The following is a 24,137-nucleotide window of genomic DNA, read 5'->3' on the forward strand; positions in this document are numbered from 1 at the left end:
AAATCCAAACTGTTCTCATGAAGTTACACACAGTATTTCACTGCCTGTCTGAGCAGAAATTTTAGAATCTGTTCTCAGTTGGGAATTTTTGTAATTACAAAATAAGGATTAATTTCCCACAAATATTCCTTAGTACTGGTTAAAATATACTATTTTGGAGAAATTCCTGTCACTGAACCAGGCTGCTAGATTATCATCCAAAAGGAGAGCACACAAAAGGGGCACAATCACATCTATAACAAATTAAAACAGTATGTTCATGCATAATGCTATGCGGTATTTGGCTAAGTCTAGTTTTGACACAAAATGCCCAAAGCTAAGTTAATCAAAAACTCAGACTGACATGTCATCAGTATGAAGTCCCCATTCTGCCTAACTACTTGTAGTACATTATGTTCAAATCAGTATGTGCATGACATCATGCATTAAACATACTGTGATGTTTCGGCACTGATGACTAAAATGAACATAGTGAGTGTATGCATGTGTGTGTGTTAATAATTATATAAAACACTAGACAGAACAGCCAACCAAGGAAAAATTTCTCAGATTTTAAAATCTTACGTAGTATTCTAAAAGTAAAATCATCCAATGTTGTCTGCTTTTAGACAAAATAAAAAACAAAAATCTAGGTAATATGTTATAGTGCATGTGTACTAGACAAGACATCCTAATGTCTCTCAAAAAGACATACACAAAACTAGAACTCTTGGTTCCAAAATGATACCTTTTATTAGACCAACTGGAAAATGGCAAGAAAACTGTCCTTTTCTGCAAGCTTTCAGGATCAAAGTCCCTTAGTCAGGCTCTGGGAAAACTGTAGATAGTACAAGATGGTAAAAAGTCCCCATAGGTAGGAAATGAACTTCATTTTTGCAGAGGGAGCTGAAGATGGAAGGCTCCCTCTATGCAAAAATGAAGTTCATTTCCTACCTATGGGAACTTTTTACCATCTTGTACCATCTACAGTTTTCCCAGAGGCTGACGACTTGTAGAAAAGGACAATTTTCTTGCCATTTTCCAGTTGGTTTAATAAAAGATATCGTTTTGGAACCAAGAATTCTAGTTTCTTGTATATCTTTTTGTCTCCGACCAACACAGCTACTAAGTACATCCCTGTAATACATCTCTCAAAACTTTGGATGAAGGGTAGCGTTTTGTAATGCTACAAAACTTTGTCACGTTACAGAAATAATGAGCAAAAGAAAGAAAGATACAAGCAAATTTAAATATGCATGTGATCCACCGGGAGCGAAACACTGAGCAGGCTGGGCTCCCTAAGCCACTGCTACTCTGTTACTTGGTACAAGGAAAGATCTTTTTTTCTTTCATTCTGCCTTTCTAAAACAAGGTGGATATCATATTCGAGGCACACCGTATGCAAGAAAGTACAGTATTTTACTGAACAGGAACTCCTCTAGATAATTAAGGACAGATGATTCAGGGACCTGAGCAGCTGAAGTGAAAAGTGCATATGTGACTAAAAGCAGAGCTGCATGACCCCAGAGGCGCAGGAAACTCTACAGAGGTAGCCAAATTTGTGCTCATTTTAATATAACATTAATTTTCCTTACCAAGTACACCCAATCATTCTCTGGGTGTTACCCCATCCACACCCACAGACAAGTAATGTTTGTATATTTATTATATGGTGCCTAATCCACAGAATCAACAAAAGATTTTCAAAAGCACAAAAGGCAGTTAATCAGTGGGAGTTGAGTACTTGACTTCAGGAGACCTCTTAAAAATAGCCCAGCATTAGAAAACAACATTAAAATAGGATATCACTATTTTAATCTATATTTATTTAGAACAATCTGTTGAGAAGTATATTGTTCTAAGAGTCTGACAAACTGCCTCCTGACAAAGACGTGGGAAGGAGAGTCAGATTAAAACAACAAGTTTGAGAGGAACAGCTTTAAATGACCAAAACCAAATAATTTTTATGCCTTATTTTTTCCATGCAAATATCACCTGACCCCCAAATCTTTGTCATAATCCTGGCTAAGATCCCAGTCATGTGTACACCAGTTTATAGTTTAGCTTTTTCGGGGACCTGTGAAAGCTGAAGTAAGCAATGCATGGAGACATCATAAAGGAATTTTTAAAATTAATCATCTTTCATTTAGAGAAAATACTGGAGATGCATGGAGCCACATAAAATGAACACTTTCTCCCTTCATTTTCAAAAGCCTTACACATTGTTTCAGAGGTGTAGGTTATGGCTGTGCTGATCTAAGGACACAGGCAGGCAAATTTTTTAGATAAATCTGATTTCTTTTATTAGACCAACTCAAATACTTGGAAAAATTCTTCTTTGCAAGCTTTCCCGGAAGCTTGCAAAGAAGAATTTTTCCAAGTATTTGAGTTGGTCTAATAAAAGAGATCAGATTTATCCAAAGAATCTCATCTTAAACATTCTTTGAACTTTGATCAGTCCCTTGATAGAGGTTTAAAATCTCTGCGCTCTCCTCTGATTCCTGCAGAGTTCTCCTTCTGGAGTTCAAGGTCAGTGGTGTAAACGTTCCCTGCCCTCAGCAAGCACATCCCTTTTTTAACAGCAGCTTTAACGTCTTTTGCCTGTGTTCCTCCTCTTTGGCTGGCGATTTTTGTGCCCAGACCCTCTCCAGACAACCAGCTCCTCCTAGCCTGTAGGCACCTTATGGTTACAGAGTGTTTCCACCTGTTCCTCTTCACAGATTCACAGAAGTTTGCAGCTGGAAGGGACCTCATGAGATCAGGTCCAGGCCCCCTGCTCTGGGCAGGAAAGAGTGCTGGGGTCAAGTAACCCCAGCAGGGTGCGTATCCAGTCTCCTTTTGAAGATCTCCAGAATAAGTGCCTGCACCACCACACTGGGAGTCTTGTCTCTCTCTAGCCCAGGCTGGGAAGTACACAACTCCTGTTAACAAATGACACATTCCACAAACCAAGGCAGTGAGACAGTAATTTTATAAAGCCAAGTAAAAATCTAAGTTTCACATTGGATAAATTTCTCCAGTTATCACAACCTGCATATATTTTTCAAGTACATAAGGCAGAGACAGTTCACACCTCTGTCAGCACCCTCCTGTGCATGCAGAATTTGTACAAGAATTTGAAAAGCATGAGATTTGGCTGCAAATGCTCTAACCATCCTTCCAGCGTGATGTTTCTTTTAATATTATGGGATACATGCTCACTGTGGCTTCAAAACCTAACTATCTTGTACCTTGCAGCCAGTTGATAACCCTGACATTGATACAGAGCATCTACAAATTTAATTAAAAGAGTTAGTTGACTGGAACAAAGGAACACTTTCTAAGCAATTGCTTAGTGACCAGGTGGCATACAGTAATTTATCCAACTCATATAAAAAGCATGGCCGTAAAACTAGCAATAATTCTTGTGTGACTTTATTACTAGAAATGGGAAAACTAAAACAGTTAGTTTTAAATACAATCATATAAAAATATATATCCAAAAATAAATTGTTAATTTCAGGGACATTGTGTAAAGAGCCTATTATTATGAATAGACAATAGAAATGACGCATTGAAAAGCAGCCCCCATAACTGAATAATTTAGGGTTCTACATTGTTTTGCCACAACAACAGCTTTAATTTAGGGTTTTTGCAAATGTTGACAGTGAATGTGTCACAGTTCACCTCAAACTGCAGCTTTGTCTTTGAAGCACCTGCATAATATATCAAGTTAATGTATGAAGTACAAAAAAGTGTGCAAGAGAATGCAGCTAAAAAGTATTTAATCTTTGTGACACAGCAGTTACTGACTGCCTGGAGTGCTGAAATAAGAAGAATTATGTCACAGTGGAAACTGCTAACTACTGCATAGTGATTTCATGTCCTATGCATCACCATGGCATTTTATTCACCTTGATTTGAAACACCGTTGCAATCATTTTATTACATGCCCTTAAATAAAAGGCACATTGTGTTGTTTTAGCACTGTCAGCAGAAAGTTTAAAGAAGTTTAAGTTCATTCTCTGCTTGCACATAAAAATAATACAAGGTCTCCCTAAAATAGTGAGGAATATTCACCCATCTTATAAACACCCATCTATTATTTTAGGATACACTAGTTGATGCCACCAGACTAGTCAGTTAGAAATGTATGTCTTGCTTTGTCAAAAAGATTACAGTAGTACATACACAGCGTGCTGCTTCAAAGAGCAACAAATGATCTACAGTAGTTGTTCTGCAATGTGGAATATGGAAGCATTCCACATTTCTGCAAAGAAAAATGTGGAAAATATAATGTGTCAAATTTCACATACAGATAGATTTTCTTTATGATAAAACTATAGAACGTCCTCACTCTGAATCTTGACTATAAACACATTATTAGCCAAATGCATTAGTGACTTGCATGTGATTTCAGTATTTGAGTTATTGTTAGCAGAGAACATTCATTTGTAGTACTGTCATTGTCAGGTTAAGAACAAAACCTGAACAAAACCATTGTTTTCAGGAAGGCAGCATTTCCTACAAACTAATTAGCTCACTATTAACAAGGTTTTTGCAACTGAGTGACTGAAAACTGCATTTTCTGAGTGGCCATGATCTCAGTTTGTGAGTTGTTCGCAGTACAAAAAAGAGATATAGCTAGAGAAGATACAGAGACTGCTTTGTAAAATGACAGTCCAGTGGAGACAGCAGCTCTGAACAAATTAGTTCAGGTACTAGAAGCAATATAGCTGAGTGAGTATGGCACACTACCCAGGTTAACAGGGCACAGCAGCACATTCAAAGCTAGCTTAGGTATCCCTGCACAGCAGAGGTGTCCCATGTAGACATACTGATAATGCCTTGTCTGAAGCATCCCAAGCCATGTACACAGTGGAAGAGTAAGGACATTAAGACTCTACAGCTCTGTTATACTTTATAAAACTACCTTAACTTAACTTTCAGTGAGTGCTCGTCACTGTTGACTGTCAGAGAACTACAAAAAAATTGAATGATTGAAATTTCTTTATTCTGGCTCTTCTCCTTGTGGTAATGGAGATAGTGCAATAGTTGCATTTTCTCAGCATCAGGCTTCAACCCAAATCAGTGAGCTGGAGCAAGGACAGAGCCTACCAACACTGGAGCTTGCAAGGGTAAGTGGTGGGAGTGGGAGAGAGAGGCATTGGGCCAAGAGAGGGGGCCTGGCAGCAGGTGTTCCAAGTGGTAGGGGGTACAGGTGGCAGGAGGCAAGGCACTTGACTCTCCCCAGCCTGCCCCCACCTCCTGCAGGATGCAGTGAAAGGGGGTTGCAGGGGCACAAGGCTGTAGGCAAAAGCCAGAGACAGCAGGGGGAAAAGCTGGGGAGAGGGCGGAGATGGTGGGGGACCTGCTGCTGTGCTTCCTCCTACTGGATTATAAAACAAGGGGATTTTCCTCCCTCGTGTTAAATGGGAGGAAAAACCTCATCTTCGAATCAAGTATATATGTTGTATAGATACCTAATATTATAAAAGCCTAAGTCTGTCCATCTGTCTCTGTCATGCTTTATTCACGCTCTGATTGGCTGAGAAACAACCAATCAGAACACAAAGAAGGATTCTGACAGAAGGCAGCCCACGACCATGATTGTGGGGACACAGGGGACAGAGTGGGGCCTTGCCCCCCCAACCCTACTCCCTGCAAGCAACGGGTGGGAGTGGGGGAGGAGGGGGCCCAGACCCAACATGGAGGGCGGAAGCAGGCCCGGGCCCAACACGGGGGAGGGGGGGCAGGCCGAGTAGGGGAATAGCTGCTCCACTGTGGTGGGGGGGGAGGAGAAAATGGGCCTGGCCCAACATGGCCACAGCAACAGCTGGAGAAGGAAAAAAGAGGGACTCCTCCCCACCTTGGGATTGGGCCCAGTCCTCCCTTATGCCCCCGGCCCCGAGCCTGCTCCTCCTGACCCTCACTGATGCCAGGTTGGCTCAGGCCTGCTGCTCCCCCCTCACCCTCCCGCTGTGGCAGCCCAGCTTCTCCCCACCCTCAGGCCCAGGCCCACTACTCCTTTCCCCCTGCTGCTGCAGCGGGGAGGAGGGGAGTGAGCCCAGATCCCAAGCAGCAGGAGGAAAGGGGAAACGGGTCTGGACAGGGGGGGCCCAGGGCTCCGTCCCCACCCACCTGCCCCCCCCCATCATTCTTAATGGAAAATTGGCTAGTATTAAATAATACTGCCAGGTAAAGTTAAAGATAAGTATATAATGCTTGAATACTCTTTTTCCTTTCCCGAACACTTTGTTATAGTGGGACACAACTATTGTGGCATTGCACTAAGAGGAGGAGAGTATGTGGTTGCTAACAGAACAAGTGAGGAAAATCACTGGCGTACTTTATGTCCCAAAATCTTTACCGTTATACATGGGAGTTATGACAATTTTAATCATACGAGAGAAAACTGGTGTGTGTATTTCCTTCTCTGCACTTCTTTATCATACCCTACAATATACAGTTCACTCTCCTTTCCATTCCCATCTCTGCTGAGCCACTGGCATTTGAGAAAAAATCATTAGCACATAAAGAAACACTTCCTTGTTCTCAAGCACTGTAGCTTTCAGAGATCTAAATCACCTTCACAGTACCCTCCCCCTGATTCTGGAGACAAAAAGAGGTCTTCAAAGTCTAGGGTTACCATACATCTAGGTTTACCCAGACATATCCTCTTTATTGGCCCCCTGTCCTCGTGTCCAGGTGGGTTTTTAAAATGAGAGCCAATGTCTGGGTTTTTGCTCTTCCTCTGCTTTCCTGGACACAAGCAGCTTGGGACTGAGAGCAGTGGGCAAGGTGATTGGCTGTCAGGGATCACATGTTCTGTGTGCAGGCCCCAGCAAGTGAGTGAGTGCGTGCACACACTCACGCACACAACAGGGCTGGGTGGGGGTCCAGTGGAGTCTGGGTCGGAAGTGAGGGGCACTGGCAGTACTGGGGAGCAGGGAGCAGGTTGGGAGTGAGGGCTTCAGGGACATGGGCTTAGGGGTTGGAGGCAGAAGCATTTTGCTGCCCCTCCCAACATATACCCCCCCCCACAGGTGCCCCTTTTTTGATCCTGGAAATATGGTAACCCTACAGTCAGACCACATATATGGCATAGACAAAAAGTGACAAATTTTGCCCATTCTGGCCACAGAAAGCAGTTTATAGCCATGACCAAACAGAAGTGCAAAAATGACCGATCAGGTGAAAATCTGAACCCTTATTGCATGAGGGGGTCAGATGAAGACATTTCAAAACAAAGCATCTTGTGTAATTTCTAGCTGTGTTGCTTGCCAGCCTATTGCTGTTTTCAGAATGGGAGAGGGAAAGGGATTTCAGGGAGTTTGGTCTGGGGGGGTTTTAGCCCCTGCTGGAGGGTAGGGCAGATGTATTGGAGCCAGTAGCGATGCGTATGGGGTGCACATGCACCTCCTGACTGCCCACACACTGTTTAGGCAATTGGTAGGGGGGCAGGCGAGAGCGCTGGTGCCTCTCCTCCAAGCGCCGGCCAGGGAGTGGGGTTGCCAGCAAAAGTGGCTGCGCTTCTTCTGGGAGTCACAGCAAGACTTCTGGAAGTGGTGTGGCCACTTTTTGGGAGTCAGATCAGTCGCAGGGGCCACCCCCCAACCCCAGTCAGCACAATCAGACACTGTAGGATCCCTCCATCAGTGAGATTGGCCACAGGGTACTCCCACTCCCCCGGTCACTGATTGGTGTTGGGGGGGAGGGGACACGTGCCCCCCCCCCCACTCGAGGCACCAGTTGCCCACGACTGGAGCCCTCGGAGTGTGGGGCAGGTGGAGAACCAATTCACCCAACCCACCCTACAGCACCAGTTGAGGAAGCCCTAGAATGAGTTCCCTTGCTCCCTTTCCCACCCTCCCACTTTGAAAACTTTGCAGACTTGCAGGGAGGAAAGGCCATTGCTAGAGGATACCAGCTGCAGGCTCCCAGCCAGCAGCTAGATTCCCCTCCTCCCTGGAACCAACAGTGACCTTTTGTTGGTCCAGTGGATTGTTGCAACTCAGAATGCTTCCTGCAAAGTGTTTTCAGTTACAGCAGAGAGCTGCACTTCTGTCTGCACCTTAAGGGAGCAAAGCTATACCAGATCCTGGCAAATGCATGGGGATAAAGGGGTAGTTGACTCTCCAGAATAACATTATCTCTACAGATCTCACTTTCTACATGGGGAGTTAAGTTCCCACATGAGGCAATACTTGCTAGAACCTGAGCATTAGGCTTGTACCTATCTGTACAGTTTATTTCTTTATCAAATGCCACATTCACAATATGACATACAAAAAACTAGAACTCTTGGTTCCAAAATGATACTTTTTATTAGACCAACTGGGAAATCATAAGAAAACTGTCCTTTTTGGCAAGCTTTCAGGATCAAAGTCCCTTTGTCAGGCTCTGGGAAAAGTATAGATGGTACAAGATGGTAAAAAGTCCCCATAGGTAGGAAATAAACTTCATTTTTGCACAGAGGGAGTTGAAGATAGAAAGCTGTCCCTATGTGTCCATGAAAGTGTCTTTGTGAGCTGTGCTGAGTAGTTCTTCACAATATTGCTCTCTCAAATTCACAATATTGTTCATAATAATGGTCACAATATTGCTTTCTCAAAGTAGTAGCTAGTGCCATGTACTAGACAGAATTAACAAGAAGTAGTTGAGATTTCTTGAGGGCTCACCAAAACCATGGTCTGATTTCCCAATGGCATGCAAAACCAAACTATCAGGACAATCTATCAACCTTTAGAAATACTGGAGGAGGTTGAAGGTGGGGTAGAAGGAAAAGGAGCTGCATCTTGGGAAATCATGGCTCAAATGTGGTCACTCCTTCAAATTGATCAGGCACACCTGATTTCAAGGTAATGAGTAACCCCATGCTTTTTAGAGCACTTAACAGAAGGGGTTTCAGAGAGAGATGAAATGCCCTGTTTACATCAACATAATGCTTTGAACTGAGAGTCAACCCTAAGATCATGAACGCAGCCTGTTCCAACAGGTCTAAGAGATATATGAACTTATCTAGCCACAAGTGGGAGAGTGGAAAGAAGAGCTGCTCCAACAGGGCACCCTTTCAGATCGGAGGGTGATGAGAGGATATACCTCAAACAATTCCAGCCAGGTAGAGACCATGCTGGATCCTGCTTCACATGACAGGATAAGAAAAAAAAAAACTATTATCTCCTTAGCGGGGTATCCCCTCCAAGTCATCTCTCCCATTTAGTCTTCATATCTTCCCCATGATCTAAACCACCCAAACCAACTCTACTTCTCTTCATTACCATCCTCCCATATCTCTTTACTTATAATCTCTCATCTATTTCTCCATCCCTGCATCTTACCTCCCATTCCAACAAGTATTTTTGTGTGCAATTTACTTGGTTTCCAAAAACAATATGAGCACCTTCTGATGGACTTGTATTTAATTTCTTGACAATTAAATAAAGAAAAAATAACCCTTTGGTAGATCCAGATTGTAACAAGGAACAATTCCTTCTTCTGGTAAAGATAAAAAAATTAAACTCTCACTACAAACTGTCTGGATCAAAAACCTTCTGTACACCCATACTACAGTAATGTTTGTGAGCATTAGGTTCCAAATTCTGCACTGAATACAGATTTCAATCTTCCTTCCCCCAAAGGGCAAGAGGGTGCCATGCACCATCTGGGGTAAGTGTCATGCTGGTCTGAGTCAGAACAGTGGTCTGATCCTAAGATCCACACCAAAAAAAGTTAGTGGCACCTGTCACTGGCTGTTTCCTGATGATCTTAGGATTAAAAGTCTTCAAAATTGAGACAATCATTGCATTCTATACAAGATGCACCAAATGGTAAGGCAATTTAAATAAAGCACACAAATTTTATTAGGCTTTCCAACAGAAAAACATTCTCTGTTTTAACCAAAGCAGAGCTGGCACTTTGCTATAATGAATACCTGGGTGCAACAGTGTTGAATTGTAAGTACACTAACTATGAATGCATCTCTATATATTGGGAAACAGATGGGCAAGAGTTAAGTCACAAAGCAAAGTCTTTTTAATAAAAAGATTCTAGATGACATAATAAAATTAGCAGAGCAAGACATGAGTGGCTTATATGGTCCCTCAGACATTAATTTGAGATACTTCCATTGCTAACTCAATAACAATGACTGTTCTTTATACCTTAATGGGCTATTCTAAGACCAATTGGAGAATCAGTGTATTACAATGGTATATGACTTCATATATATATACAAGCTGATAGGATTTCCCAGTCATGTGAAACATCACCTAAAACTAGATACATGAATATGTATATGAAGACTTAAGGTGAATGAAGATAGCTCTTAGTGGCATAATAGCATACTGCTATTCTCACAGTTCCAGCATCATAGATAGGACAAAGGGCAAACTAAGTTGGGGGTGGGAGGGAGGGAGACAAGGAGGGAGGGGTAATGGCGGTATCAGTGTGGAAGTGAAAGCAGACTAAATTACAGTTACACAGAAGCAAGGCTGGAAGGGACCTCCAGAGATCATCTAGTCCAAACCCCTGCCTGAGACAGGTTTATTACTACCCAAACTAGCCTATACAAATTTATAATCTAAAGTCTTAGTAAAATTACCACCAATCATGATGGAACACAAAACATAACACCCTAACCTGCTACATTTGAAGCAGGGGGACCCCAGCAACCAATATCCTGCTTCTGCAGAAGTTTGCTAATATGAACTCAAGAAATCACAGGTAGGACACACCCCCTACTACAGAGGAAGGTAACCCTCCCCCCCCCACACCACCACAGTCCATATCAATCTAACCATGGGAGAAAATTCCTTCCTGACCTCAAATGTAGTGATTAGTCTGATCCTGAGCGGAGGGGCAAGACCCTCTAGCCAAGAACCTCCAGGTTTAAGAACCAGCAGAAACACTGGCACATGCCAGTGAAAATTGTCAGCCTTGGCTTCAGCCAAGACCTAATGTCTCTGAGGAAGGTTTAAAGCAAACCAAAAAACCCTTACATGTAGCTACAAGGGGGGTGGAGGGGTGGGAGGGGAATCACTCAGCTCCATGTGGCACCCAGCAAAATTGAGCTGAATTTCTATGCAGCCAATGCAGAGATGCAACAGTATTTCCCTTCACTAACCATGCAACAAAATGACTGACAGTTTACAGTGGTACACATGCGAGTGGTATAAGATAAGCAGCACAGTAAACAGTTCTGGGAAATCTGTTAAGACTTAAAATTGTCCAGTCCTTATTGGGAAGGAGAGAAATAGAAGGCAGCCCTTGCATCATAACAGCTTGCAGAGATCATGAGAAAGAAGTATTTGTAGCTCTTCTAATTGGCATGCTCCATTTTATCTAAATAAGAGAGCTTCTTGAGTTCACAGTCTAAATATTCCTGAGTACAAGTTAGTTCTTTTGTTCCATTTAATGTGTATATATGCTTGCGTGTCTGCACGCATGCACACACGCACATGTATGTGCATACACAGACACACATGTGCATTAATCAGAATAAATTGGTATGGTAGTCAGCAATGGGAAGAACAGAGATTTGTATTTGGAATGCACATAAATTTTTGGAAAACATTTCAAGTGCCCTGCTTAAATTCTGTTCAGACTTCCTATAATCAAAAAAATATAAACCTGACCAATCATATACTCTCCCAGTATTTTAACTGCCAATCACCATAGACTTGCAGAAGACTACTGACTTTGTTGGACTGATTATATACGCAGAAATATTAATTAAAAATGCTACAAAGCAGCTCAAAATATACATAAAATTATGATGATCAGAGTAATGTATTTCTATTTCAACATTTTTTTCAAGAAATGATTACATTCCTCCCTATAATATATTTTGTACGTCCTACTACATGTGTAACCATTTCCTTATTAGTGAGAAGACAGCTCGTTAAAATAACATACATGAGCATTGGAAAGACCTCAGATTAGCTTATCATCCCATCCTAATTACCAAGCGAGAACCAGAAGTCAAATGAGAAAGCTTTTTGTTTCTCAAGGAGAAAGGATAACCCAAAAAACATCACTGCATGGGCACCTCTATTCAGTGGTTAATAGCTAGGCAGTAAAAAATACATCAGAAGTGAGTGAAATGTCAAAGGAAAAGGCAGAAACCCACCTACTCAGTGCCAGATGGTGTCCGACTAGCTTCCAAAGCCTAGAGAAGCTTTCTAGGCAAAGGTAGAATTAAACTAGTTAAAACAAAAACCACACACTACTTCATCTGAACTTGAACATATGAGGCACCATATTTTCTCTAGGTTTAAAAAGAAACACACAGAATGATTATTAACTATTATTGAAATATAATTTCCTAGCTATCAAGTGAATATTCATTTACTATATATATAACTATACACACTTACCCAAATACTTCTTCATTGAGGCTTTAAGATAAAATTGATTGTGTAAATTGAAAAAGTAAACAGTAAGATTTAATGTTAAGCACCAGAAACTAAACCACAGAAGTAAAGTGTAATGAGTTCTATAGCAGGCCCCTATAGAAAGAAGAAATGTCTATAATACCAGCAACATTTACAGCAGTTGTACTACTGGGACATGTACACAAACAGGCCAATGGAGGCTCCTACATGTGTGGACCCTAATGACATAACTGGGACCTGACAACTCAGGCTTGTTCTTAGACTCTGTGACAGCCACAGCAGATGTTCAATGTCACAGACAGCAGAAATTGCTTTGCTGTCTCTCTTGTCCACCCTGGGAAACATTGTATGAGCAGACTAGACATCTGGCAATCAACCTGGCTAGGCTAAGTGACTCGGAAAAAAAATCCTTCTTAGGCTTATCAGTTCCTAATAAAATTGAGGTAGAAGGGCACAGAGTGGAAGGTAGGGTGCATCTACTGTTGGAAGTTACAATATGAGATAAGGTCACAGGGTCAGTCAATGGTCCGAAGGATATATATTTAGCACTTTGCCATGGTTGAAGATTTAATAAATTCTGGAAGCCTGACGTTTGAAATATTTTTTAACAAGACATTAAGTTGCTTAATTTAATTTAACAACTCCCTTTGGCCTACCTTTATTTCTTCATCTGTAGTTTTAAATTTTATATGTTGCATCACCTCCACCATTATAATGGCATGCTCCTTGGGGCCAGACTGTGACTTATATCTCAGTGCCTAGGGCACCATATATAATAATCAAGTATTGTGGATAGAACATGCAGTATTGGCTACTGTGAAGGTTTTGTTGAAACAACTGCTAAGTTTAGTACAGACTGATTTTTTTTAACTGAGTTACTTGCAACACAGGTGCACAATGCAGGTGTAGTATTACACCTCTCCCCCCTGCCACCCATACATACCATGGAGAAAGACATGCTCTCTCTGCTGCAGATCTTATAAAAAATATATCATATTTCAGTCACCTTATTTGATATAGGGCATCCTATATTAGGCTACACATTCACTCAGGTTGAAGCTACTGCAGAGTGCCACAGCTTACTCAGTGAAGAGGGCTTTATGTCAAGAGTGCATCATATCTGCAATCCAGGTTTGCACTTGCTACCAATAACTTTTTAGGGGAGTAGTTCAAGGTGCCGTTTTGAAATTTCATTTTGAACACTGGCTGTCTGAGAGACCCCACAGTTTCCTACAGCATACTGTTTCACTTGAGTGACAAATGATGTTCTTCATCAGAGAGCGGCTTATGAAGTAAGCTGTTGACTGTTAAAGTTCATGCCACTCTGAACTAGTCTAATACAGTCATTTTCAAGCAGGGTGCCTCAACATTCTGATGTACTGTGAGACCCTTTTAAAGCACAGGTGTCAGATACATGGGCACTGGGCTAGGCTGTGGACCGGAGTAGGACAAGGCATTAGAGCCGGTGTGTACAGTCATTCTGGTAGGGTGCACCCCCACACCAAAGGTGTGCACAGCGTGGACGGTTGATGCAGGGTGCACAGTGCATGCAGCACTCTGCTGGGCCAGCCCCGCATGCCAGCTCCAGGGCAAGTCTAAATCAGGTCCCAGGCTATCTGTGCATGCTGGAGCCAGCCTGCAGAACTGGTCCAGTGGCACACCACCACATGCAGCAGACACCCCATGCACTGCATGCAGAGTTAGCCCCAAAACAGGGCTGGCACCTGCTACACACAGCACACAAGCCTGGAGTGGCTGAATGTACTGCATGTGGCATATGCCAGTATAGGGCATGAGGCACCCTGCCAGACTGGCTAAGCAAGCTGGCTCTGGTATAGCGCAGTATGGACCAGCCCTGGAGTCAGCACTCAAAACCAGTCTAGCACAGGTGCCGCATTCAGCACATGCCCTGGACTGTGTTGAGTGCAGTGCTTATAACACTGGGTCCAGTTCAAGCTCCAGACCAGCTCAGTATGGAGGGTTGGTCAAGACCCACAGGCTAGATCATAAGGCTTTACAGGCTGGATCCAGTCCTCAGGCCACATTGTTTGACACCCATTTTTAAGATATTACGGATGTCATCCAGTATTAGTACTGTTGGGTGTGATAACAAAATGTCTACCTGTGATTCATAAGATAAACCCACAGATTTCAAATGAAAAACCATAGTGGCGAGTCTTTCTGACCTGTTGTGGTCTTTCTGAGTTCTTTGCAACAGAACTGCTCTAGTATGTTTCCACAGCCAAGAAACAAGTGAAGGCTATAAGAACTGACATCTTTCAAGGGGTGCCTTGAGTCTGAAGAGTTGTGACTTGAGGCTAAAAAGGTTAGGGATCACTGCTCTAAGGTGTCATTCTGCCGACCTTCTGCCTGGTTCACTTGAACTGAAGTTCCATGATATAAACAGAATAAAACTTTTTGCAAGGGAATCTCAGCTTTGGAACATTGTTCCCAACCCTGGGATATCAAAAGCAAAGATTAATTGTCTCTTGAGGCACACTGCAAGGTAAGTCTTTATGTGTATGCACTTGAGGAGGCAGAGTGAAGGACACAGAGGTTTTTTCATCTGGTGGCATGCTCTTCCTAGCATGTAGGATAATTTATTGCATTTAAACCTTTATAGTGAAATGTAATTGCTTCGTGAGCTTGAGTTAGGCACTGGAATTAAAAAAAAAAAAACCCCAAACAACAAAAAGCCAAAAAACACACAAATTAACCATTGAGGAAGGACAGTATATTTTTAACCAGCTATCTAATTCTAAGGTGCCTACATTTGTATCTGAAGGTCAAATGACATTTGTTAAGCATTGCACTCTCTGACAACTGAACTATGCATCACCTATTCGAGTCTTTAGTACTGTAAACACATAAGCTTATGTAATGTTTATATTTAATAGTCAAACTCCTTAGATGATTTAGACTTAGTAATTTAGATTTCCTTTGGACATGTACATTCCTTATTTTAAAATCGTCTCAGCTTCCTTATTACATTTTCAGTTATTAAATCTGAGAAAGTAATAGTTTATAATTTTTCCACTGCATGTTTTAATTTCTCTGTAGAATACTAATCAACAGCTTGAGCTGGAAGACTAAAAGTTCAGTAGCTAAACTTACATAACGATAAAAGAAAGGCAAACAATCAACCACAATAAACATTTCCTGAAGAGAAGAAAAACTGACTGGGTAGAAATTGCGTACTGCTGCTCTCCTGACAGAATATAAATTACTGGATTAATAATATGGTTTAGAATAATATACACTACAATGGACATTGCTACCTTGATAGATTGTACAAAAAAACCCTATATTTTTGTTTGTTTGCTTTTCTAAATTAGTCAAGAATTCAGAAGTTAGCAACAGCCAGAATAATGGCTGCTTGTATACACACACAGGAATTTGTTATGAATCCTACAATCTGGTGGTCCCCCTGCTTTACCCATGGTAGATTATGTCTTGTACTGTGCTGCGTAGTTTTGCTAAGGAGTTAGATACAGATTTGTCAGATGTTTTGACTAGAGATGTTCTTGCCTCAGGAAGGAGGTTCTACTAGATGACCAGCCCTAATTCTATATGATTCTATAGCATATTGATATAAAATGATACAAGAGCAACTAGTAGCCACAATCAAAATCAGGACCCTATTCTTAAACATCTAGTAATAAGCACCCCAAAACTTCCACTTTAAATAGATTTAAAAAAGCATGCCACTGAAAAATAAATGTTGAGCAATTTCCCCAGCAAGCTCCACTGGGCATAAACAATACTCTGAGCAGTGATTTCTGACAGTTTATAAATTTTGCAAAATCATTATTGATGTTTTTGGGGGCAACAAATAGCACTTCTCTGACCCCAGGCAAAATTCAAAGCCCTGCTGCAAATGACAAATGGATGAGGGCTCTTCACAAGATATATAATTGGAATTGATGGGGAACCTTACTAAAAGGACCATCACTTTATAACAAAAGGTGTGCTTGCACAATACAAATCTCTAAGCATATGTCTATACCACTCAATTATGACACATCAGCTTTGCTGACAGAGATGCTCTTATGCCTACTGCTGAAAGGTTCATTGGTAAGATTAGAGAACTGGACTAACGTGGCTAAACTACTTTCAGTTCAGGCAGTCACACTATAAAGCAGGTACAACATCTCAATAAGATGCTCTCTAACACCATAACTGAGGAGGGCATAGTCTAAGGATGAGGACAGACATAACACTTGAACCATTCCAAGAATTTTACTGATTGGGAACTGATTCACAACTGTCTCAGGGCTAAAGTGTCTGTGCATACACTGCTAAGCATTGCAAGAAGAACTGCCACCTTTTAGGGATTGCAGTAATGCCAAAACATCAGCGAGAATGGTCCCATCGTGCTCGCCAGACGCCAGTGCCCAGTTCCCCAGGAATACCTTAAAGGAGGGAGATGCAGATTGGCTGGTTACCAAGAAAGAGGAAGAATTGCAATTACAATTCCCTGCTCCCCCTTCCTAAATGCACTAAGAAAAGACTGAGTTCAATAAAGAACATTGTTACACTTTACCAAAGTTTGTGTCAACTGGTTGACTGGAGTGCAGGGGGGTCAACCTACTGGGAGAGTGCTGGGGGGAACAGCCTGCAACCATCACAGGAAACAGACTCCACCCCGCAGGGTTCTACGCTCACTTGGGGCAGGAGCATGGTGGAGGCTGGAAGAGTTGCCAGGTGCTGGGGAAACTGTGTGGTCTCCTGCTTGTCATTCATTCCCAGTGACTGGGCACTCCTGCCCTCCCACCCTACCCCCCAAAAAAAACACACACAAAAAATACAACAACATGGCTTTTCCAGCCTCTGCCCTAGAAAGCTACCATGGCAATTTGACATCCTTGGTCATTCTGTTCTTTTAAGCACCTACCACACTATTGCTCTGTTCCCCGCATCCCATACCTCTTTCCCACATGCACACACTCACCAGCAACTAGGTGTTTATTGCTACTGGGACAACCACCCACCACCACAAATAGGTCACAGAGCACCAGAAAATCCCTCCACTCCCTCCCGCAATCTGCCATAAGTCTGTGACCCGTATCAGGGAAGGAACATTGACACAATGCTTCTTTTGCAGGCAAAAGAGTTCTTGGGGTGCCCAGAGCCAGAGCACTCAGGCTCCTGGGAACCAGAAGCAAGGGGCCACACAACCCCCTTAGCACCTGGCTACCCAACCCCCATCCTAAATGTACCTGGAACTGCTGTATATAGTCCCAAGCAGGGTAATAAAATGGAAACAGTCTTTCTGCTTGCTCACCCCTGTGGACCGTGGTCTCTGTAGGAAATAGTTCTTTGAGAAAAAGAGTACTGCCTGCATGCCAGAGCAGCACACTTATGCTTCATCGGTTGGAAGGGGTAAGGAGTGGTGCATTTTGGGATATCTGGAGTACTGACCAGACACTAGGCACAGAATGCTTTGTCTCTACACATAATACTGAATTGGTTCATACAGGACCAGTGCAAAGTTGTACCTGATTTTCTTGCTGTGTTTTTGAAATTTTCCATGAATTTAAAACCATTCTTAAGTGGTATGTGCCTTTAGAGTTTAACCATATATTTAGAACATCATAAGCATTATGTTTATCCACACCATGGAGCCAAATACAGACATTAAACTTTTAGTAGTATACACGATAGGAAACTGGTCTATACACATAAAACAACAGAAATCTGGCGCGCACAGACTGATTTAAAAAAAAAATGGCAGAACTTGGTCTAAGATTCCCCCCACCAAAGGCACTGGCAATGTGTGTTTTGTTCACTGCCAATCTAAACTACACCACTTAGAGAAAACTGTGCAACTTACATGTATTCCACCTCAAACTTTTTGAATGTCTGTACATAGCCTAAATGTACTGTCAGAAACCTGGCCAAACTCCCCCTGCTGGACATGTATTAGGCTTCTGTGGTTGGGTCTAGACAAAAAGATCCTGTTTGCTTCAAAGTAAAATTAGATAGACAGACAGACAGATTTTTAGCTGAAAGCTCCCTTCCATCTGCCAAAAAAACAGAGATTTAGGCACAATAAAATGTTTAGTAAATCTGCATACCAGTTAAAAGTTACTTCAGTTGAAAATTAAAATCTGTTTAAAAAATCATGCAATCTTGAAGTGATACCATAGGTGTAATGATCTTCATCAGAGACCTGAAAAATGCATTGTATTCAAAAGCTTGTCTAAGTCTATCCCAACAATGTAGTTGGTCTAATAAAACATATGAACCACAAAAACCCCTACCTCTCACATAAAAAAAAGAAGATTCCAATTCTTTCTATTTTTATTCTATGCATAACTTCCTTTTCAAATATATTTAACTTTTATTTTTAAAAAGTTAAATGGATTGACAACAGAATAAAAAAGTTACTTTTACAACTTCACTTATAAACCCACTTACACCAAGTACCATGCAGGGGCTGGCTTTGGTTCTGACCTCCAAGATTCAGATTCCCTTTCTTATGTCCATTCTCAAAAGTACAGCAACATAAAAAACACAATGGCCACCCTGGATCAGACCAAAAGTCCATCTAGTCCAGCATCTTGTCTCCAGCAATGGCAAGAAGCAGTTGCTTTAGAGCAGTGATTGTCAATCAGGATTCTCAAGGGTGCTGTGGGGTGCTAATGCTAGCATTGTTAGGTGTGTAAACCCAAGTCACATCATAAACCAGAGATGTCAGCTAGGAAGTCACAGTGTTAAAACCATTCTGTCCTGTTGTGGTCAAAGACTTGCTCAATTAATTTTTCTGTAGCTAAAAAGGGTAAAAGCTAAGAGCTAGTATTTTCTAAATCTTAAGTCTAACAGAGATGCCTTGAGTCTACCAAGGTTGAGAACCACTGCTTCAGAGGAAGAGTCTATGAATAAGGCAGGCCAAGAATGATCCATCCTGTCATATCCTATCTAGCATCAAACAATGTTTTTAGGGATGTCAGAGGATACAGGCTTTCATAGCTCCAAGTAGAGCTGTCCTCCGTGAATCTGTCTAATCCCTTTTTGAACCTGGTTATATAATCTGCCTTTACAACTTTTTGTGGCAACAAGTACCACAAGTTACCCATAACACTGGGCACGTCTGCATGTGCTATTAATGTGAAGCAGTGTTCCCAGGCACCACAATTTCACATGCACCTGGGAACACAGCATGGTAAGCCAGGCTGGAACAGCCCTGGTTGGCAGGGGACTCAGGGGGTGAACCCGCCAGCCTGGGGCTGCTCCAACCTGGCTCAACATGCTGCAAATGGGTTAGCTGGGGTATGAGGGTGCTGCAGGGCAGAGTTGGCCAGTAGACAGCCCCTGTATTGAATCACCCTCATGCCCCAGCCAGTCCCATCAGCATCTACACGTGCACTATGGCACCCTAAATAATTCCACAGCAATGTGTTTAAAAATACTATCCTATGGCAGCTTTTATTAGTTTACCGTGGCCACACGTGTAGATGCTGAGACTTTACTGTGGAGCTAATTAGCCAGCTCCACAATAAACTAGAGGTGCACCCATATATTGATTGTATATCAGATCAGCACCAATAAAAGGAAAATTAACATTATTGGCTATCAGCCTTGTTTTTTAACCAGTATAGCCGATAATGTCACCGATAAATGCTGTGTGCATGCACACAGCTGCCATGCATGTAATCAGGAATGCACCTGGGCAGCTTGGAAATCAGCATCCTGCTGGTAAGTCTGTGGGGGAAACACTTGGGAGAGGCAGATTGAGACCCCTCACAGTGAGGGAGGGAATGAGGCAGGGGCAGGCACTGACCAGCCAAGGCAGTGAGTGGGACCCCAGCTGTAGGAGAGGGATGGAACTATAAGTAGCTCATCCAGGGATGCGTGGGGTGGAGAGGGGGGAGACTCCTAACCGCTGCATGTACTTTTCCTACCAGGAGTTCTTACACCATCTTTCAGCTCTCCTGAAAAATACGAATTTTTATTTCTACCTCAGAGAAATTTTACAGTTTTTGCAGTCTCCTATGCCTGAGGAAGGGCATGTATGCCTGAAAGCTTACAAATAAAGATTTTTTTTTTTTTGAAAAAGCTTGTCTGCTGGGAGAGAACATTTTTTCTTTAGCTTGATTAACTTTAACATATATGCTGTATCACAGTCTATGTAAATAACTGTTTTCAAATTTATTGTAGTTACCAAATAGGATTTGTGAGCTATCTGCCCAAGTCCCTGTCAGTAAATAACAGAGTGAATGAATTGCCCCTGGGGCAGGGGGCTGGACTCGATGATCCTCTGGGGTCCCTTCCAGCCCAAATGTCTATGAAATCTATGAATCAGAATTTTTAAATGCACTTCTCACAAATGTAACTAATTCAAAGAAGCCATATCCATACCATTATATATGCATGATACACAGATGCCTCATTTGTTATTTTTATTATTAAAAAAAAAAGATTAGGGTCAATATAGGAAAAATAGAGTAATCTTGTGTAGAATCCTTTGACGCATCTTTTCACTCAAGTACCGCTGGATCATAATTGCTAAGTTCACTGAAAGAGATAAAACCTACCACTTGTCTCCAAGCCCCTAAAATGTTTTGCCCTGTTGCCAACCTTTGATTCACAGTCAATATAGATGGCTCCCCTATCAGTAAATGTTACAACCCAGTAGTGTTTACATTTTGTTCAGCCTGAATTATTTATCATTTATTGCTTAGCAACACAAAAGAAAAACTGAAAATGAAAGATGGTCAGAAAGCTTGTTTAACCTCCTACTTTTGAGTCCCCTATATCAAGAATATCTGTCCTTTAAAGTATTTTTTCTAAATCTCTCAAATTGTAACTAAATAGTCTTACTTTTATATTTGATCACCATATATTAAATATCTTTGTGAAGAAATTCCATCCATAAGACTTCAGCCGGATCCTCACTTACCTTAAGTTCACTCTCCCGGGCCTTTAAGTTTTACACTAGCTCCAATTGCGTTGTTATATCTATCTTCTTTCTTCTCCTTTGAATTATGTATATGCCTTAATGAAACTATCCAGTAACATCTCTTGTTTTAGTAAATGCAACCCAGTTTCCCTACTTTGAATAAGTCTTTAAACTCTTCAACTGTTCTGCTTATTCCTCTCCTCTGTGTATTTTATGTATAAAAATCACATAAATGGAAAATGTTGTAAAAACTACTGTTTACATCCCAAACACAGACATGCTAAACTCAGTGTAAAATGTTTTCAGTTAGCTGTTGATAGGTCATGGAATGCATGGCCTTGGCAGCAACGTGTTTTGCAATTCAGTCTTCATAAAAAACACTAGATGCTATGGAACTTTATACTAAAATCCTGCTTTTAAGTGCTGTCCTGGAAGTTAACATTGCATCTGTCCCTGACCACTACATCTGTAGCATAAATGGCATTTCCATTTCACATTTTCTTCTCCTGAGCAATTACTTCACCTGCTTCTATGTTTAATTTTAAAGATCATTTGTATCATGAACATATTTTGTAGAAAGTATCCAACTTTCATTGTATTGACGTTTTCTCTTATTTATTTGAAACCAGTCATGTATTTGGAAATAAAATTGTAAGAGAAACACTTAGCTTTCCCATTCTAAAACTTTTTTCAAAGCATCTCTCCTTATGTAAATCTATCTTCTCCAGTCTCAGTTTATCCCAAGATAAAATTTAAAATTGCTTCCCACGTTTAGCATACTACATTCTACCTCCCTATTCAAGTGTTTATATTGATGCTGACCACTGCTGTATCTGATCACCTCCACTTCTGTGTCATGTGTGAAAGACTGCCATATTTGAAAGAACTAATTCAGGCATATCCAATCTCTCTTTCTTTGTGAGCTACTGTATGGGTTATTAAAGAGATTCTGCAAGATTTAATAATTTCCTTTTTCTATTCTGTGTATAAAAATATTTAATACTGGCCAGGTGAATAATGATAATTTAACTATTTTAATCATTTAAACTTAACACACACCTAAAATTCGAGAAAGAGCGTTCTGCAGATTTTCCTAACAGCTTGTGGAGCCCTGACGCTGCCAGCAGTTATTCCACCTATGTCATGTGGAGTAAGGCTTCTGCCGCTACCCACAATGCCTCCTAAAAGGCACTTAAAGATACTCATGTGCCTTAAAGCCAGCTGCCAAATTTCACTTAGAAGTTGACGCCATCCCAGAATGCACTCTGTACTCCAGAAGCACAGCTGCCAAGTGAAAGTATGTAGCGTTCCCCCTTATGTTAGGCAAATCTGTGTTCTCCTACCTGCTACAACAGGGGCAGGCAAAGTCTGGCCCACAGGCCAGATTTGACTGGCAATTTCCCAGCAGACCATGCTCACATGGCTGGGCCCAGTTTCCATGGAGACCCCAGCAGCAGCTATGCTGTGATAGCATGGGCCAGGGTTTCCATGGAGACTAGCCCCAACAGCACTGGCAGGCAGCAGCGCAGCAGCTTCTTCCTGGGGGGTGGGATCAGGGGGGCCTGTGCTGTGGGCATAAGCGGGGCAGGCTCAGTTGCCACCTCCTGTGCAGGGCAGGCAGTGGTGGTGGCACCACTGGGAAATGTGGCTATGGGGAATTTTGGGGTAGCTATAGGTCCCCAAACTCCCCTAGCACCACTCCTGCTAGCAGGGTGTGCAGCAGGACACAGTTCTGCTCTGGAGCCCAACTGGGACCTTGTGGTAGTGACAATGTGGTCCAGAGCCAGGGCAGAGCTGCAAGTTGCAGTCTGCATGCTCTAGGCAGGGGCATGGAAGTGGCAGACTGCAGCTCTGCCCCACTCCAGACCACACTGCCCCTGTTGCAGGGAGCTGGGGCAGAACTACCAGTGATGATGCAGAGGGCGTGCATCCCCTGAAAGCACTGGTGTGCCCCCCGACCAGCCGTTTTTGCTGCTTAGGCACCGGGCGGGGGGCAGGCAGGAGCACCGGTCCCTCGCCCCCTGCAAGTGCCAGCTGGGGAATAGAATGCCATGGCAGTCCCCAAAGTGGCCACAGCCACGTCTGGAAGCATCCTCAGTGATCAGCCATCTCACAATCAGCTGCGGGGGGACCCCCCCCATTGCTGGGAAGGTGGCACATGCCCCCTCAACTAAGGCAGCACCAGTTAACCACGAGAACTGCAATCCGCTGGCTGCACATTCCTGCCCAGAGCATGCTGGCTGCAGATCATAGCTATGAACTGCCTCTGGTGGTCTTCTGTCACTGCCACAAGATGCCAGCCCAGCTCTGGAGCAGCCCTGAGCCCTTCCAGTGCTGCTGGGGCTGGTCTTGTGGAAACCCCAGCTTCATGCTATCACAACACATTGGGGCTGCTGCTGGGGTCTCCATAGAAACCAGCTCCAGCCACACAGGCAGGGGCCTCTAGGAAATAGAGTCTGGCCACCAGCTGGATCCACCATTTTTCCCACCCCTGTGATATGATATACTAACTTCATAATTCAACTCTTTCCATAGTACTGCTGTTCCTCTTTTTAACATGTTTCCTCTTCAGAAAATGGACTGTCCCACTAACTCCCCAGCCAAAGATCTAAGCTTAGACAAGCTATAAATTCTGATTAACTGGAATGATCAAAGATTAGTGACTTGCATACAGGGTACTTTATCTTTTACCTGCTTATTCATTTATAATACTAAAAAATGGAAATGAGGATGACTTACAACAAATTCAGAGGCCAAAAGGAGGGAATTCAAGATTACTTCAGCCCTGCATTAGAATACTTCATAAAGGGAAGACAGAAAGCTGGATATTTTCCGTCTGTAAACTATACTTAATGCAAGCTTTGCATGCCCACTTCAGGGAA

The 24,137-nt window shown here is 42.3% G+C and overlaps 1 protein-coding gene and 1 long non-coding RNA gene across 9 annotated transcripts in view; one reads left to right on the top strand and one right to left on the bottom strand.

The window, feature by feature from the left end:
• The window catches only part of PTPRK (protein tyrosine phosphatase, receptor type K), a 608,487-nt gene that overhangs the window by 254,461 nt on the left and 329,889 nt on the right, over nt 1-24,137 (bottom strand). The window lies entirely within an intron of this gene.
• LOC109312007 lies at nt 1,007-20,440 on the top strand. Its single transcript, XR_002101684.1, has 3 exons — nt 1,007-1,118; nt 19,062-19,068; nt 20,428-20,440. It is a non-coding gene; the product is annotated as an uncharacterized LOC109312007 (long non-coding RNA).

Source organism: Crocodylus porosus, unplaced genomic scaffold (genome assembly GCF_001723895.1).
Source record: "Crocodylus porosus isolate Cpor-Errol unplaced genomic scaffold, CroPor_comp1, whole genome shotgun sequence".
NCBI classification, from domain to species: Eukaryota; Metazoa; Chordata; order Crocodylia; family Crocodylidae; genus Crocodylus; species Crocodylus porosus.